This window comes from Salmo salar, chromosome 02, assembly GCF_965601325.2.
Source record: "Salmo salar chromosome 02, fSalSal1, whole genome shotgun sequence".
NCBI classification, from domain to species: domain Eukaryota; kingdom Metazoa; phylum Chordata; class Actinopteri; order Salmoniformes; family Salmonidae; genus Salmo; species Salmo salar.
The window spans coordinates 97940061-97957493 of NC_138292.1; the positions used below are offsets into that span (position 1 = coordinate 97940061).

The following is a 17433-nucleotide window of genomic DNA, read 5'->3' on the forward strand; positions in this document are numbered from 1 at the left end:
TGCGTCAGTCTCATAATCTGAAGGTCGTGAGTTCGATCCTCACACGGGGCAGCAAAGCTTATAGAAAGACAGTGTTGTCTGAAGGTGAAAATTAATTCTCACTGGTTTTGGACTTTCAGACAATACATACTTTTGTCACGGTGGAAACCACATCTTAAGGTCGATATCAAATTGTTTTACTTTAGAATGAAATCATTGTTTTTTTCTCAGGTGTTGTGGTTTTTCAGACCATACCTTTTGGCACGGTGCTTACAACGTCACTGTCAAAAAGTGAAGGTCGGTATCGATATTTTTTTCTTTCGATTTGTCGATTAAATGTGCTTCGTTAGCGCAGTAGGTAGCGCGTCAGTCTCATAATCTGAAGGTCGTGAGTTCGATCCTCACACGGGGCAGCAAAGCTTTTAAAAAAACAGTGTTTTCTGAAGATGAAGTGAAAATTAATTCTCAGTGGAATTGGACGTTCAGACGATACATACTTTTGTCACGGTGCTTACAACGTCACTGTCAAAATCTGAAGGTCGGTATCCATATCTATATTTTTTACTTTAGAATGAAATCATTGTTTTTTTCTTAGGTGTTGTGGACTTTCAGACCATACATTTTGGCACGGTGCTTACAACGTCACTGTCAAAATCTGAAGGTCGGTATCTATATTTTTTCTTACACTTAATGCTTTAATGTGCCTCGTTGGTGCAGCATGCAGCGCGTCAGTCTCATAATCTGAAGGTCGTGAGTTAGATCCTCACACGGGGCAGCAAAGATTTTAAAAAGAAAGTGTTGTCTGAAGAATAAGTGACAATTAATTCTCAGATGTTTTGGACTTTCAGACAATACATACTTTTGTTTCGGTGGATACCACATCTTAAGGTCGATATCTATATTTCTTACTTTCGAATGAAATCATAGTTTTTTTCTCAGGTGTTGTGGACTTTCAGACCATACATTTTGGCACGGTGCTTACAACGTCAGTGTCAAAATCTGAAGGTCGGTATCGATATTTTTTCTTACATTTAACGATTTAATGTGCCTCGTTGGTGCAGCAGGCAGCGCGTCAGTCTCGTAATTTGAAGGTCGTGAGTTCGATTCTCACACGGGGCAGCAAAGCTTATAACAAGACAGTGTTGTCTGAAGGTGAAAATTAATTCTCACTGGTTTTGGACTTTCAGACAATATATACTTTTGTCACAGTGGATACCACATCTTAACGTCGATATCTATATTTTTTACTTTAGAATGAAATCATTGTTTTTTTCTCAGGTGTTGTGGTTTTTCAGACCATACCTTTTGGCACGGTGCTTACAACGTCACTGTCAAAAAGTGAAGGTCGGTATCGATATTTTTTTCTTTCGATTTGTAGATTAAATGTGCTTCGTTAGCGCAGTAGGTAGCGCGTCAGTCTCATAATCTGAAGGTCGTGAGTTCGATCCTCACACGGGGCAGCAAAGCTCTTAAAAAGACAGTGTTGTCCGAAGATGAAGTGAAAATTAATTCTCAGTTGTTTTGGACTTTCAGACAATACATACTTTTGTCACAGTGGATACCAGATCTTAAGGTCGATATCTATATTTTTTACTTTAGAATGAAATCATAGTTTTTTTCTCAGGTGATGTGTACTTTCAGACCATACATTTTGGCACGGTGCTTACAACGTCACTGTCAAAATCTGAAGGTCGTTATCGATATTATTTCTTTACGCTAAATATTTAGAAGTGCCTCGTTGGCGCAGCAGGCAGCGCGTCAGTCTCATAATCTGAAGGTCGTGAGTTCGATCCTCACACGTGGCAGCAAATCTCTTAAAAAGACAGTGTTTTGTGAAAATGAATTCTCAGTGGTATTGGACGTTCAGACGATACATACTTTTGTCACGGTGCTTACAACGTCACTGTAAAATCTGAAGGTCGGTATCGATATCTATATTTTTTACTTTAGAATGAAATCATTGTTTTTTTCTTAGGTGTTGTGGACTTTCAGACCATACATTTTGGCACGGTGCTTACAACGTCACTGTCAAAATCTGAAGGTCGGTATCGATATTTTTTCTTACACTTAACGCTTTAATGTGCCTGCTTGGTGCAGCAGGCAGCGCGTCAGTCTCATAATCTGAAGGTCGTGAGTTAGATCCTCACACGGGGCAGCAAAGATTTTAAAAAGAAATTGTTCTCTGAAGAATAAGTGACAATTAATTCTCAGATGTTTTGGACTTTCAGACAATACATACTTTTGTTTCGGTGGATACCACATCTTAAGGTCGATATCTATATTTCTTACTTTCGAATGAAAGCATAGTTTTTTTCTCAGGTGTTGTGGACTTTCAGACCATACATTTTGGCACAGTGCTTACAACGTCAGTGTCAAAATCTGAAGGTCGGTATCGATATTTTTTCTTACACTTAACGATTTAATGTGCCTCGTTGGTGCAGCAGGCAGCGCGTCAGTCTCGTAATTTGAAGGTCGTGAGTTCGATTCTCACACGGGGCAGCAAAGCTTATAAAAAGACTGTTGTCTGATGGTGAAAATAAATTCTCAGTGGTTTTGGACTTTCAGACAATACATACTTTTGTCATGGTGGAAACCACATCTTAAGGTCGATATCAAATTGTTTTACTTTAGAATGAAATCATAGTTTTTTTCTCAGGTGTTGTGGTTTTTCAGACCATACAGTTTGGCACGGTGCATACAACGTCACTGTGAAAAAGTGAAGGTCGGTATCGATAATTTTTTCTTTAGATTTGTTGATTAAATGTGCTTCGTTAGCGCAGTAGGTAGCGCGTCAGTCTCATAATGTGAAGGTCGCGAGTTCGATCCTCACACGGGGCAGCAAAGATTTTAAAAAGAAAGTGTTCTCTGAAGATGAAGTGAAATTTAATTCTCAGATGTTTTGGACTTTCAGACAATACATACTTTTGTCACGGTGGAAACCACATCTTAAGGTCGATATCAAATTGTTTTACTTTAGAATGAAATCATTGTTTTTTTCTCAGGTGTTGTGGTTTTTCAGACCATACATTTTGGCACGGTGCTTACAACGTCACTGTCAAAAAGTGAAGGTCGGTATTGATATTTTTTTCTTTCGATTTGTTGATTAAATGTGCTTCGTTAGCGCAGTAGGTAGCGCGTCAGTCTCATAATCTGAAGGTCGTAAGTTCGATCCTCACACGGGGCAGCAAAGCTTTTAAAAAGACAGTGTTGTCTGAAGATGAAGTGAAAATTAATTCTCAGTTGTTTTGGACTTTCAGACAATACATACTTTTGTCACAGTGGATACCACATCTTAAGGTCGATATCTATATTTTTTACTTTAGAATGAAATCATATTTTTTTTCTCAGGTGATGTGTACTTTCAGACCATACATTTTGTCACGGTGCTTACAACGTCACTGTCAAAATCTGAAGGTCGGTATCCATATCTATATTTTTTACTTTAGAATGAAATCATTGTTTTTTTCTTAGGTGTTGTGGACTTTCAGACCATACATTTTGGCACGGTGCTTACAACGTCACTGTCAAAATCTGAAGGTCGGTATCTATATTTTTTCTTACACTTAATGCTTTAATGTGCCTCGTTGGTGCAGCATGCAGCGCGTCAGTCTCATAATCTGAAGGTCGTGAGTTAGATCCTCACACGGGGCAGCAAAGATTTTAAAAAGAAAGTGTTGTCTGAAGAATAAGTGACAATTAATTCTCAGATGTTTTGGACTTTCAGACAATACATACTTTTGTTTCGGTGGATACCACATCTTAAGGTCGATATCTATATTTCTTACTTTCGAATGAAATCATAGTTTTTTTCTCAGGTGTTGTGGACTTTCAGACCATACATTTTGGCACGGTGCTTACAACGTCAGTGTCAAAATCTGAAGGTCGGTATCGATATTTTTTCTTACATTTAACGATTTAATGTGCCTCGTTGGTGCAGCAGGCAGCGCGTCAGTCTCGTAATTTGAAGGTCGTGAGTTCGATTCTCACACGGGGCAGCAAAGCTTATAACAAGACAGTGTTGTCTGAAGGTGAAAATTAATTCTCACTGGTTTTGGACTTTCAGACAATATATACTTTTGTCACAGTGGATACCACATCTTAACGTCGATATCTATATTTTTTACTTTAGAATGAAATCATTGTTTTTTTCTCAGGTGTTGTGGTTTTTCAGACCATACCTTTTGGCACGGTGCTTACAACGTCACTGTCAAAAAGTGAAGGTCGGTATCGATATTTTTTTCTTTCGATTTGTAGATTAAATGTGCTTCGTTAGCGCAGTAGGTAGCGCGTCAGTCTCATAATCTGAAGGTCGTGAGTTCGATCCTCACACGGGGCAGCAAAGCTCTTAAAAAGACAGTGTTGTCCGAAGATGAAGTGAAAATTAATTCTCAGTTGTTTTGGACTTTCAGACAATACATACTTTTGTCACAGTGGATACCAGATCTTAAGGTCGATATCTATATTTTTTACTTTAGAATGAAATCATAGTTTTTTTCTCAGGTGATGTGTACTTTCAGACCATACATTTTGGCACGGTGCTTACAACGTCACTGTCAAAATCTGAAGGTCGTTATCGATATTATTTCTTTACGCTAAATATTTAGAAGTGCCTCGTTGGCGCAGCAGGCAGCGCGTCAGTCTCATAATCTGAAGGTCGTGAGTTCGATCCTCACACGTGGCAGCAAATCTCTTAAAAAGACAGTGTTTTGTGAAAATGAATTCTCAGTGGTATTGGACGTTCAGACGATACATACTTTTGTCACGGTGCTTACAACGTCACTGTAAAATCTGAAGGTCGGTATCGATATCTATATTTTTTACTTTAGAATGAAATCATTGTTTTTTTCTTAGGTGTTGTGGACTTTCAGACCATACATTTTGGCACGGTGCTTACAACGTCACTGTCAAAATCTGAAGGTCGGTATCGATATTTTTTCTTACACTTAACGCTTTAATGTGCCTGCTTGGTGCAGCAGGCAGCGCGTCAGTCTCATAATCTGAAGGTCGTGAGTTAGATCCTCACACGGGGCAGCAAAGATTTTAAAAAGAAATTGTTCTCTGAAGAATAAGTGACAATTAATTCTCAGATGTTTTGGACTTTCAGACAATACATACTTTTGTTTCGGTGGATACCACATCTTAAGGTCGATATCTATATTTCTTACTTTCGAATGAAAGCATAGTTTTTTTCTCAGGTGTTGTGGACTTTCAGACCATACATTTTGGCACAGTGCTTACAACGTCAGTGTCAAAATCTGAAGGTCGGTATCGATATTTTTTCTTACACTTAACGATTTAATGTGCCTCGTTGGTGCAGCAGGCAGCGCGTCAGTCTCGTAATTTGAAGGTCGTGAGTTCGATTCTCACACGGGGCAGCAAAGCTTATAAAAAGACTGTTGTCTGATGGTGAAAATAAATTCTCAGTGGTTTTGGACTTTCAGACAATACATACTTTTGTCATGGTGGAAACCACATCTTAAGGTCGATATCAAATTGTTTTACTTTAGAATGAAATCATAGTTTTTTTCTCAGGTGTTGTGGTTTTTCAGACCATACAGTTTGGCACGGTGCATACAACGTCACTGTGAAAAAGTGAAGGTCGGTATCGATAATTTTTTCTTTAGATTTGTTGATTAAATGTGCTTCGTTAGCGCAGTAGGTAGCGCGTCAGTCTCATAATGTGAAGGTCGCGAGTTCGATCCTCACACGGGGCAGCAAAGATTTTAAAAAGAAAGTGTTCTCTGAAGATGAAGTGAAATTTAATTCTCAGATGTTTTGGACTTTCAGACAATACATACTTTTGTCACGGTGGAAACCACATCTTAAGGTCGATATCAAATTGTTTTACTTTAGAATGAAATCATTGTTTTTTTCTCAGGTGTTGTGGTTTTTCAGACCATACATTTTGGCACGGTGCTTACAACGTCACTGTCAAAAAGTGAAGGTCGGTATTGATATTTTTTTCTTTCGATTTGTTGATTAAATGTGCTTCGTTAGCGCAGTAGGTAGCGCGTCAGTCTCATAATCTGAAGGTCGTAAGTTCGATCCTCACACGGGGCAGCAAAGCTTTTAAAAAGACAGTGTTGTCTGAAGATGAAGTGAAAATTAATTCTCAGTTGTTTTGGACTTTCAGACAATACATACTTTTGTCACAGTGGATACCACATCTTAAGGTCGATATCTATATTTTTTACTTTAGAATGAAATCATATTTTTTTTCTCAGGTGATGTGTACTTTCAGACCATACATTTTGGCACGGTGCTTACAACGTCACTGTCAAAATCTGAAGGTCGTTATCGATATTTTTTCTTTACGCTTAATATTTAGAAGTGCCTCGTTGGCGCAGCAGGCAGCGCGTCAGTCTCATAATCTGAAGGTCGTGAGTTCGATCCTCACACGTGGCAGCAAATCTCTTAAAAAGACAGTGTTTTGTGAAAATGAATTCTCAGTGGTATTGGACGTTCAGACGATACATACTTTTGTCACGGTGCTTACAACGTCACTGTAAAATCTGAAGGTCGGTATCGATATCTATATTTTTTACTTTAGAATGAAATCATTGTTTTTTTCTTAGGTGTTGTGGACTTTCAGACCATACATTTTGGCACGGTGCTTACAACGTCACTGTCAAAATCTGAAGGTCGGTATCGATATTTTTTCTTACACTTAACGCTTTAATGTGCCTGCTTGGTGCAGCAGGCAGCGCGTCAGTCTCATAATCTGAAGGTCGTGAGTTAGATCCTCACACGGGGCAGCAAAGATTTTAAAAAGAAATTGTTCTCTGAAGAATAAGTGACAATTAATTCTCAGATGTTTTGGACTTTCAGACAATACATACTTTTGTTTCGGTGGATACCACATCTTAAGGTCGATATCTATATTTCTTACTTTCGAATGAAAGCATAGTTTTTTTCTCAGGTGTTGTGGACTTTCAGACCATACATTTTGGCACAGTGCTTACAACGTCAGTGTCAAAATCTGAAGGTCGGTATCGATATTTTTTCTTACACTTAACGATTTAATGTGCCTCGTTGGTGCAGCAGGCAGCGCGTCAGTCTCGTAATTTGAAGGTCGTGAGTTCGATTCTCACACGGGGCAGCAAAGCTTATAAAAAGACTGTTGTCTGATGGTGAAAATAAATTCTCAGTGGTTTTGGACTTTCAGACAATACATACTTTTGTCATGGTGGAAACCACATCTTAAGGTCGATATCAAATTGTTTTACTTTAGAATGAAATCATAGTTTTTTTCTCAGGTGTTGTGGTTTTTCAGACCATACAGTTTGGCACGGTGCATACAACGTCACTGTGAAAAAGTGAAGGTCGGTATCGATAATTTTTTCTTTAGATTTGTTGATTAAATGTGCTTCGTTAGCGCAGTAGGTAGCGCGTCAGTCTCATAATGTGAAGGTCGCGAGTTCGATCCTCACACGGGGCAGCAAAGATTTTAAAAAGAAAGTGTTCTCTGAAGATGAAGTGAAATTTAATTCTCAGATGTTTTGGACTTTCAGACAATACATACTTTTGTCACGGTGGAAACCACATCTTAAGGTCGATATCAAATTGTTTTACTTTAGAATGAAATCATTGTTTTTTTCTCAGGTGTTGTGGTTTTTCAGACCATACATTTTGGCACGGTGCTTACAACGTCACTGTCAAAAAGTGAAGGTCGGTATTGATATTTTTTTCTTTCGATTTGTTGATTAAATGTGCTTCGTTAGCGCAGTAGGTAGCGCGTCAGTCTCATAATCTGAAGGTCGTAAGTTCGATCCTCACACGGGGCAGCAAAGCTTTTAAAAAGACAGTGTTGTCTGAAGATGAAGTGAAAATTAATTCTCAGTTGTTTTGGACTTTCAGACAATACATACTTTTGTCACAGTGGATACCACATCTTAAGGTCGATATCTATATTTTTTACTTTAGAATGAAATCATATTTTTTTTCTCAGGTGATGTGTACTTTCAGACCATACATTTTGGCACGGTGCTTACAACGTCACTGTCAAAATCTGAAGGTCGTTATCGATATTTTTTCTTTACGCTTAATATTTAGAAGTGCCTCGTTGGCGCAGCAGGCAGCGCGTCAGTCTCATAATCTGAAGGTCGTGAGTTCGATCCTCACACGGGGCAGCAAATCTCTTAAAAAGACAGTGTTTTGTGAAAATGAATTCTCAGTGGTATTGGACGTTCAGACGATACATACTTTTGTCACGGTGCTTACAACGTCACTGTAAAATCTGAAGGTCGGTATCGATATCTATATTTTTTACTTTAGAATGAAATCATTGTTTTTTTCTTAGGTGTTGTGGACTTTCAGACCATACATTTTGGCACGGTGCTTACAACGTCACTGTCAAAATCTGAAGGTCGGTATCGATATTTTTTCTTACACTTAACGCTTTAATGTGCCTGCTTGGTGCAGCAGGCAGCGCGTCAGTCTCATAATCTGAAGGTCGTGAGTTAGATCCTCACACGGGGCAGCAAAGATTTTAAAAAGAAATTGTTGTCTGAAGAATAAGTGACAATTAATTCTCAGATGTTTTGGACTTTCAGACAATACATACTTTTGTTTCGGTGGATACCACATCTTAAGGTCGATATCTATATTTCTTACTTTCGAATGAAAGCATAGTTTTTTTCTCAGGTGTTGTGGACTTTCAGACCATACATTTTGGCACAGTGCTTACAACGTCAGTGTCAAAATCTGAAGGTCGGTATCGATATTTTTTCTTACACTTAACGATTTAATGTGCCTCGTTGGTGCAGCAGGCAGCGCGTCAGTCTCGTAATTTGAAGGTCGTGAGTTCGATTCTCACACGGGGCAGCAAAGCTTATAAAAAGACTGTTGTCTGATGGTGAAAATAAATTCTCAGTGGTTTTGGACTTTCAGACAATACATACTTTTGTCACGGTGGAAACCACATCTTAAGGTCGATATCAAATTGTTTTACTTTAGAATGAAATCATAGTTTTTTTCTCAGGTGTTGTGGTTTTTCAGACCATACAGTTTGGCACGGTGCTTACAACGTCACTGTGAAAAAGTGAAGGTCGGTATCGATAATTTTTTCTTTAGATTTGTTGATTAAATGTGCTTCGTTAGCGCAGTAGGTAGCGCGTCAGTCTCATAATGTGAAGGTCGCGAGTTCGATCCTCACACGGGGCAGCAAAGATTTTAAAAAGAAAGTGTTCTCTGAAGATGAAGTGAAATTTAATTCTCAGATGTTTTGGACTTTCAGACAATACATACTTTTGTCACGGTGGAAACCACATCTTAAGGTCGATATCAAATTGTTTTACTTTAGAATGAAATCATTGTTTTTTTCTCAGGTGTTGTGGTTTTTCAGACCATACATTTTGGCACGGTGCTTACAACGTCACTGTCAAAAAGTGAAGGTCGGTATTGATATTTTTTTCTTTCGATTTGTTGATTAAATGTGCTTCGTTAGCGCAGTAGGTAGCGCGTCAGTCTCATAATCTGAAGGTTGTAAGTTCGATCCTCACACGGGGCAGCAAAGCTTTTAAAAAGACAGTGTTGTCTGAAGATGAAGTGAAAATTAATTCTCAGTTGTTTTGGACTTTCAGACAATACATACTTTTGTCACAGTGGATACCACATCTTAAGGTCGATATCTATATTTTTTACTTTAGAATGAAATCATATTTTTTTTCTCAGGTGATGTGGACTTTCAGACCATACATTTTGGCACGGTGCTTACAACGTCACTGTCAAAATCTGAAGGTCGTTATCGATATTTTTTCTTTACTCTTAATCTTTAGAAGTGCCTCGTTGGCGCAGCAGGCAGCGCGTCAGTCTCATAATCTGAAGGTCGTGAGTTCGATCCTCACACGGGGCAGCAAAGCTTATAAAAAGACAGTGTTGTCTGAAGGTGAAAATTAATTCTCAGTGGTTTTGGACTTTCAGACAATACATACTTTTGTCACGGTGGAAACCACATCTTAAGGTCGATATCAAATTGTTTTACTTTAGAATGAAATCATTGTTTTTTTCTCAGGTGTTGTGGTTTTTCAGACCATACCTTTTGGCACGGTGCTTACAACGTCACTGTCAAAAAGTGAAGGTCGGTATCGATATTTTTTTCTTTCGATTTGTCGATTAAATGTGCTTCGTTAGCGCAGTAGGTAGCGCGTCAGTCTCATAATCTGAAGGTCGTGAGTTCGATCCTCACACGGGGCAGCAAAGCTTTTAATAAGAAAGTGTTGTCTGAAGATGAAGTGAAAATTAATTCTCAGTGGTTTTGGACTTCCAGACAATATATACTTTTGTCACAGTGGATACCACATCTTAACGTCGATATCTATATTTTTTACTTTAGAATGAAATCATTGTTTTTTTCTCAGGTGTTGTGGTTTTTCAGACCATACATTTTGGCACGGTGCTTACAACGTCACTGTCAAAAAGTGAAAGTCGTTATCGATATTTTTTCTTTACGCTTAATGTTTAAAAGTGCCTCGTTGGCGCAGCAGGCAGTGCGTCAGTCTCATAATCTGAAGGTCGTGAGTTCGATCCTCACACGGGGCAGCAAAGCTTTTAAAAAAACAGTGTTTTCTGAAGATGAAGTGAAAATTAATTCTCAGTGGAATTGGACGTTCAGACGATACATACTTTTGTCACGGTGCTTACAACGTCACTGTCAAAATCTGAAGGTCGGTATCTATATTTTTTCTTACACTTAATGCTTTAATGTGCCTCGTTGGTGCAGCATGCAGCGCGTCAGTTTCATAATCTGAAGGTCGTGAGTTAGATCCTCACACGGGGCAGCAAAGATTTTAAAAAGGAAGTGTTGTCTGAAGAATAAGTGACAATTAATTCTCAGATGTTTTGGACTTTCAGACAATACATACTTTTGTTTCGGTGGATACCACATCTTAAGGTCGATATCTATATTTCTTACTTTCGAATGAAATCATAGTTTTTTTCTCAGGTGTTGTGGACTTTCAGACCATACATTTTGGCACGGTGCTTACAACGTAATCGTCAAAATCTGAAGGTCGGTATCGATATTTTTTCTTACACTTAACGATTTAATGTGCCTCGTTGGTGCAGCAGGCAGCGCGTCAGTCTCGTAATTTGAAGGTCGTGAGTTCGATTCTCACACGGGGCAGCAAAGCTTATAAAAAGACTGTTGTCTGATGGTGAAAATAAATTCTCAGTGGTTTTGGACTTTCAGACAATACATACTTTTGTCACGGTGGAAACCACATCTTAAGGTCGATATCAAATTGTTTTACTTTAGAATGAAATCATTGTTTTTTTCTCAGGTGTTGTGGTTTTTCAGACCATACATTTTGGCACGGTGCTTACAACGTCACTGTCAAAAAGTGAAGGTCGGTATTGATATTTTTTTCTTTCGATTTGTCGATTAAATGTGCTTCGTTAGCGCAGTAGGTAGCGCGTCACTCTCATAATCTGAACGTCGTGAGTTCGATCCTCCCACGGGGCAGAAAAGCTTTTAAAAAGACAGTGTTGTCTGAAGATGAAGTGAAAATTAATTCTCAGTTGTTTTGGACTTTCAGACAATACATACTTTTGTCACAGTGGATACCACATCTTAAGGTCGATATCTATATTTTTTACTTTAGAATGAAATCATATTTTTTTTCTCAGGTGATGTGGACTTTCAGACCATACATTTTGGCACGGTGCTTACAACGTCACTGTCAAAATCTGAAGGTCGTTATCGATATTTTTTCTTTACGCTTGATGTTTAGAAGTCCCTCGTTGGCGCAGCAGGCAGCGCGTCAGTCTCATAATCTGAAGGTCGTGAGTTCGATCCTCACACGGGGCAGCAAAGCTTATAAAAAGACAGTGTTGTCTGAAGGTGAAAATTAATTCTCAGTGGTTTTGGACTTTCAGACAATACATACTTTTGTCACGGTGGAAACCACATCTTAAGGTCGATATCAAATTGTTTTACTTTAGAATGAAATCATAGTTTTTTTCTCAGGTGTTGTGGTTTTTCAGACCATACATTTTGCCACGGTGCTTACAAGGTCACTGTCAAAAAGGGAAAGTCGTTATCGATATTTTTTCTTTACGCTTAATGTTTAAAAGTACCTCGTTGGCGCAGCAGGCAGGGCGTCAGTCTCATAATCTGAAGGTCGTGAGTTCGATCCTCACACAGGGCAGCAAAGCTTTTAAAAAAACAGTGTTTTCTGAAGATGAAGACGATACATACTTTTGTCACGGTGCTTACAACGTCACTGTCAAAATCTGAAGGTCGGAATCCATATCTATATTTTTTACTTTAGAATGAAATCATTGATTTTTCTCAGGTGATGTGGACTTTCAGACCATACATTTTGGCACGGTGCTTACAACGTCACTGTCAAAATCTGAAGGTCGTTATCGATATTTTTTCTTTACGCTGAATGTTTAAAAGTGCCTCGTTGGCGCAGCAGGCAGTGCGTCAGTCTCATAGTCTGAAGGTCGTGAGTTCGATCCTCACACGGGGCAGCAAAGCTTATAGAAAGACAGTGTTGTCTGAAGGTGAAAATTAATTCTCACTGGTTTTGGACTTTCAGACAATATATACTTTTGTCACAGTGGATACCACATCTTAACGTCGATATCTATATTTTTTACTTTAGAATGAAATCATTGTTTTTTTCTCAGGTGTTGTGGTTTTTCAGACCATACATTTTGGCACGGTGCTTACAACGTCACTGTCAAAAAGTGAAAGTCTTTATCGATATTTTTTCTTTACGCATAATGTTTAAAAGTGCCTCGTTGGCGCAGCAGGCAGCGCGTCAGTCTCATAATCTGAAGGTCGTGAGTTCGATCCTCACACGGGGCAGCAAAGCTTTTAAAAAAACAGTGTTTTCTGAAGGTGAAAATTAATTCTCACTGGTTTTGGACTTTCAGACAATACATACTTTTGTCACGGTGGAAACCACATCTTAAGGTCGATATCAAATTGTTTTACTTTAGAATGAAATCATAGTTTTTTTCTCAGGTGTTGTGGTTTTTCAGACCATACATTTTGGCACGGTGCTTACAACGTCACTGTCAAAAAGTGAAGGTCGGTATCGATAATTTTTTCTTTCGATTTCATGATTAAATGTGCTTCGTTAGCGCAGTAGGTAGCGCGTCAGTATCATAATCTGAAGGTCGTGAGTTAGATCCTCACACGGGGCAGCAAAGATTTTAAAAAGAAAGTGTTGTCTGAAGAATAAGTGACAATTAATTCTCAGATGTTTTGGACTTTCAGACAATACATACTTTTGTTTCGGTGGATACCACATCTTAAGGTCGATATCTATATTTCTTACTTTCGAATGAAATCATAGTTTTTTTCTCAGGTGTTGTGGACTTTCAGACCATACATTTTGGCACGGTGCTTACAACGTCAGCGTCAAAATCTGAAGGTCGGTATCGATATTTTTTCTTACACTTAACGATTTAATGTGCCTCGTTGGTGCAGCAGGCAGCGCGTCAGTCTCGTAATTTGAAGGTCGTGAGTTCGATTCTCACACGGGGCAGCAAAGCTTTTAAAAAGACAGTGTTTTCTGAAGATGAAGTGAAAATTAATTCTCAGTGGAATTGGACGTTCAGACGATACATACTTTTGTCACGGTGCTTACAACGTCACTGTCAAAATCTGAAGGTCGGTATCCATATCTATATTTTTTACTTTAGAATGAAATCATTGTTTTTTTCTTAGGTGTTGTGGACTTTCAGACCATACATTTTGGCACGGTGCTTACAACGTCACTGTCAAAATCTGAAGGTCGGTATCTATATTTTTTCTTACACTTAATGCTTTAATGTGCCTCGTTGGTGCAGCATGCAGCGCGTCAGTCTCATAATCTGAAGGTCGTGAGTTAGATCCTCACACGGGGCAGCAAAGATTTTAAAAAGAAAGTGTTGTCTGAAGAATAAGTGACAATTAATTCTCAGATGTTTTGGACTTTCAGACAATACATACTTTTGTTTCGGTGGATACCACATCTTAAGGTCGATATCTATATTTCTTACTTTCGAATGAAATCATAGTTTTTTTCTCAGGTGTTGTGGACTTTCAGACCATACATTTTGGCACGGTGCTTACAACGTCAGCGTCAAAATCTGAAGGTCGGTATCGATATTTTTTCTTACACTTAACGATTTAATGTGCCTCGTTGGTGCAGCAGGCAGCGTGTCAGTCTCGTAATTTGAAGGTCGTGAGTTCGATTCTCACACGGGGCAGCAAAGCTTATAAAAAGACTGTTCTCTGGTGGTGAAAATAAATTCTCAGTGGTTTTGGACTTTCAGACAATACATACTTTTGTCACGGTGGAAACCACATCTTAAGGTCGATATCAAATTGTTTTACTTTAGAATGAAATCATTGTTTTTTTCTCAGGTGTTGTGGTTTTTCAGACCATACATTTTGGCACGGTGCTTACAACGTCACTGTCAAAAAGTGAAGGTCGGTATTGATATTTTTTTCTTTCGATTTGTCGATTAAATGTGCTTCGTTAGCGCAGTAGGTAGCGCGTCACTCTCATAATCTGAACGTTGTGAGTTCGATCCTCCCACGGGGCAGAAAAGCTTTTAAAAAGACAGTGTTGTCTGAAGATGAAGTGAAAATTAATTCTCAGTTTTTTTGGACTTTCAGACAATACATACTTTTGTCACAGTGGATACCACATCTTAAGGTCGATATCTATATTTTTTACTTTAGAATGAAATCATATTTTTTTTCTCAGGTGATGTGGACTTTCAGACCATACATTTTGGCACGGTGCTTACAAAGTCACTGTCAAAATCTGAAGGTCGTTATCGATATTTTTTCTTTACGCTTGATGTTTAGAAGTCCCTCGTTGGCGCAGCAGGCAGCGCGTCAGTCTCATAATCTGAGGGTCGTGAGTTCGATCCTCACACGGGGCAGCAAAGCTTATAAAAAGACAGTGTTGTCTGAAGGTGAAAATTAATTCTCAGTGGTTTTGGACTTTCAGACAATACATACTTTTGTCACGGTGGAAACCACATCTTAAGGTCGATATCAAATTGTTTTACTTTAGAATGAAATCATTGTTTTTTTCTCAGGTGTTGTGGTTTTTCAGACCATACATTTTGCCACGGTGCTTACAAGGTCACTGTCAAAAAGGGAAAGTCGTTATCGATATTTTTTCTTTACGCTTAATGTTTAAAAGTGCCTCGTTGGCGCAGCAGGCAGGGCGTCAGTCTCATAATCTGAAGGTCGTGAGTTCGATCCTCACACGGGGCAGCAAAGCTTATAAAAAGACAGTGTTGTCTGAAGGTGAAAATTAATTCTCAGTGGTTTTGGACTTTCAGACAATACATACTTTTGTCACGGTGGAAACCACATCTTAAGGTCGATATCAAATTGTTTTACTTTAGAATGAAATCATTGTTTTTTTCTCAGGTGTTGTGGTTTTTCAGACCATACATTTTGCCACGGTGCTTACAAGGTCACTGTCAAAAAGGGAAAGTCGTTATCGATATTTATTCTTTACGCTTAATGTTTAAAAGTGCCTCGTTGGCGCAGCAGGCAGGGCGTCAGTCTCATAATCTGAAGGTCGTGAGTTCGATCCTCACACGGGGCAGCAAAGCTTTTAAAAAAACAGTGTTTTCTGAAGATGAAGTGAAAATTAATTCTCAGTGGTATTGGACGTTCAGACGATACATACTTTTGTCACGGTGCTTACAACGTCACTGTCAAAATCTGAAGGTCGGAATCCATATCTATACTTTTTTACTTTAGAATGAAATCATTGTTTTTTTCTCAGGTGATGTGGACTTTCAGACCATACATTTTGGCACGGTGCTTACAACGTCACTGTCAAAATCTGAAGGTCGTTATCGATATTTTTTCTTTACGCTCAATGTTTAAAAGTGCCTCGTTGGCGCAGCAGGCAGTGCGTCAGTCTCATAATCTGAAGGTCGTGAGTTCGATCCTCACACGGGGCAGCAAAGCTTATAGAAAGACAGTGTTGTCTGAAGGTGAAAATTAATTCTCACTGGTTTTGGACTTTCAGACAATACATACTTTTGTCACGGTGGAAACTTAATCTTAAGGTCGATATCAAATTGTTTTACTTTAGAATGAAATCATTGTTTTTTTCTCAGGTGTTGTGGTTTTTCAGACCATACCTTTTGGCACGGTGCTTACAACGTCACTGTCAAAAAGTGAAGGTCGGTATTGATAATTTTTTCTTTCGAATTATTGATTAGATGTGCCTCGTTAGCACAGTAGGTAGCGCCTCAGTCTCATAATCTGAAGGTCGTGAGTTCGATCCTCACACGGGGCAGCAAAGCTTTTAAAAAAACAGTGTTTTCTGAAGATGAGGTGAAAATTAATTCTCAGTGGAATTGGACGTTCAGACGATACATACTTTTGTCACGGTGCTTACAACGTCACTGTCAAAATCTGAAGGTCGGTATCCATATCTATATTTTTTACTTTAGAATGAAATCATTGTTTTTTTCTTAGGTGTTGTGGACTTTCAGACCATACATTTTGGCACGGTGCTTACAACGTCACTGTCAAAATCTGAAGGTCGGTATCTATATTTTTTCTTACACTTAATGCTTTAATGTGCCTCGTTGGTGCAGCATGCAGCACGTCAGTCTCATAATCTGAAGGTCGTGAGTTAGATCCTCACACGGGGCAGCAAAGATTTTAAAAAGAAAGTGTTGTCTGAAGAATAAGTGACAATTAATTCTCAGATGTTTTGGACTTTCAGACAATACATACTTTTGTTTCGGTGGATACCACATCTTAAGGTCGATATCTATATTTCTTACTTTCGAATGAAATCATAGTTTTTTTCTCAGGTGTTGTGGACTTTCAGACCATACATTTTGGCACGGTGCTTACAACGTCACAGTCAAAATCTGAAGGTCGGTATCGATATTTTTTCTTACACTTAATGATTTAATGTCCCTCGTTGGTGCTGCAGGCAGCGCGTCAGTCTCGTAATTTGAAGGTCGTGAGTTCGATTCTCACACGGGGCAGCAAAGCTTATAAAAAGACTGTTCTCTGATGGTGAAAATAAATTCTCAGTGGTTTTGGACTTTCAGACAATACATACTTTTGTCACGGTGGAAACCACATCTTAAGGTCGATATCAAATTGTTTTACTTTAGAATGAAATCATAGTTTTTTTCTCAGGTGTTGTGGTTTTTCAGACCATACATTTTGGCACGGTGCTTACAACGTCACTGTCAAAAAGTGAAGGTCGGTATCGATAATTTTTTCTTTAGATTTGTTGATTAAATGTGCTTTGTTAGCGCAGTAGGTAGCGCGTCAGTCTCATAATCTGAAGGTCGTGAGTTCGATCCTCACATGGGGCAGCAAAGATTTTAAAAAGAAAGTGTTCTCTGAAGATGAAGTGAAATTTAATTCTCAGATGTTTTGGACTTTCAGACAATACATACTTTTGTCACGGTGGAAACCACATCTTAAGGTCGATATCAAATTGTTTTACT

General features: G+C 38.6%; 18 non-coding genes across 18 annotated transcripts; all 18 read left to right on the forward strand.

Annotated features, from left to right (window-relative positions):
• The first annotated feature begins 319 nt into the window (after positions 1-319).
• On the forward strand, positions 320-392 carry trnam-cau (transfer RNA methionine (anticodon CAU)). The gene has a single exon. It is a non-coding gene; the product is annotated as a tRNA-Met (tRNA).
• Positions 393-1025: 633 nt separating this feature from the next.
• trnat-cgu (transfer RNA threonine (anticodon CGU)) lies at positions 1026-1098 on the forward strand. The gene has a single exon. It is a non-coding gene; the product is annotated as a tRNA-Thr (tRNA).
• A 268-nt stretch (positions 1099-1366) lies between these two features.
• On the forward strand, positions 1367-1439 carry trnam-cau (transfer RNA methionine (anticodon CAU)). Its single transcript has one exon. It is a non-coding gene; the product is annotated as a tRNA-Met (tRNA).
• Positions 1440-2405: 966 nt separating this feature from the next.
• Positions 2406-2478, forward strand: trnat-cgu (transfer RNA threonine (anticodon CGU)). The gene has a single exon. It is a non-coding gene; the product is annotated as a tRNA-Thr (tRNA).
• A 1423-nt stretch (positions 2479-3901) lies between these two features.
• On the forward strand, positions 3902-3974 carry trnat-cgu (transfer RNA threonine (anticodon CGU)). The gene has a single exon. It is a non-coding gene; the product is annotated as a tRNA-Thr (tRNA).
• Positions 3975-4242: 268 nt separating this feature from the next.
• On the forward strand, positions 4243-4315 carry trnam-cau (transfer RNA methionine (anticodon CAU)). The gene has a single exon. It is a non-coding gene; the product is annotated as a tRNA-Met (tRNA).
• A 966-nt stretch (positions 4316-5281) lies between these two features.
• Positions 5282-5354, forward strand: trnat-cgu (transfer RNA threonine (anticodon CGU)). The gene has a single exon. It is a non-coding gene; the product is annotated as a tRNA-Thr (tRNA).
• Positions 5355-7005: 1651 nt separating this feature from the next.
• Positions 7006-7078, forward strand: trnat-cgu (transfer RNA threonine (anticodon CGU)). Its single transcript has one exon. It is a non-coding gene; the product is annotated as a tRNA-Thr (tRNA).
• A 957-nt stretch (positions 7079-8035) lies between these two features.
• On the forward strand, positions 8036-8108 carry trnam-cau (transfer RNA methionine (anticodon CAU)). Its single transcript has one exon. It is a non-coding gene; the product is annotated as a tRNA-Met (tRNA).
• A 621-nt stretch (positions 8109-8729) lies between these two features.
• Positions 8730-8802, forward strand: trnat-cgu (transfer RNA threonine (anticodon CGU)). The gene has a single exon. It is a non-coding gene; the product is annotated as a tRNA-Thr (tRNA).
• Positions 8803-9759: 957 nt separating this feature from the next.
• On the forward strand, positions 9760-9832 carry trnam-cau (transfer RNA methionine (anticodon CAU)). Its single transcript has one exon. It is a non-coding gene; the product is annotated as a tRNA-Met (tRNA).
• A 268-nt stretch (positions 9833-10100) lies between these two features.
• trnam-cau (transfer RNA methionine (anticodon CAU)) lies at positions 10101-10173 on the forward strand. Its single transcript has one exon. It is a non-coding gene; the product is annotated as a tRNA-Met (tRNA).
• An 855-nt stretch (positions 10174-11028) lies between these two features.
• trnat-cgu (transfer RNA threonine (anticodon CGU)) lies at positions 11029-11101 on the forward strand. The gene has a single exon. It is a non-coding gene; the product is annotated as a tRNA-Thr (tRNA).
• A 1619-nt stretch (positions 11102-12720) lies between these two features.
• Positions 12721-12793, forward strand: trnam-cau (transfer RNA methionine (anticodon CAU)). The gene has a single exon. It is a non-coding gene; the product is annotated as a tRNA-Met (tRNA).
• Positions 12794-13405: 612 nt separating this feature from the next.
• Positions 13406-13478, forward strand: trnat-cgu (transfer RNA threonine (anticodon CGU)). The gene has a single exon. It is a non-coding gene; the product is annotated as a tRNA-Thr (tRNA).
• A 633-nt stretch (positions 13479-14111) lies between these two features.
• trnat-cgu (transfer RNA threonine (anticodon CGU)) lies at positions 14112-14184 on the forward strand. Its single transcript has one exon. It is a non-coding gene; the product is annotated as a tRNA-Thr (tRNA).
• Positions 14185-16180: 1996 nt separating this feature from the next.
• Positions 16181-16253, forward strand: trnam-cau (transfer RNA methionine (anticodon CAU)). Its single transcript has one exon. It is a non-coding gene; the product is annotated as a tRNA-Met (tRNA).
• Positions 16254-17225: 972 nt separating this feature from the next.
• trnam-cau (transfer RNA methionine (anticodon CAU)) lies at positions 17226-17298 on the forward strand. The gene has a single exon. It is a non-coding gene; the product is annotated as a tRNA-Met (tRNA).
• Positions 17299-17433: the final 135 nt, after the last annotated feature.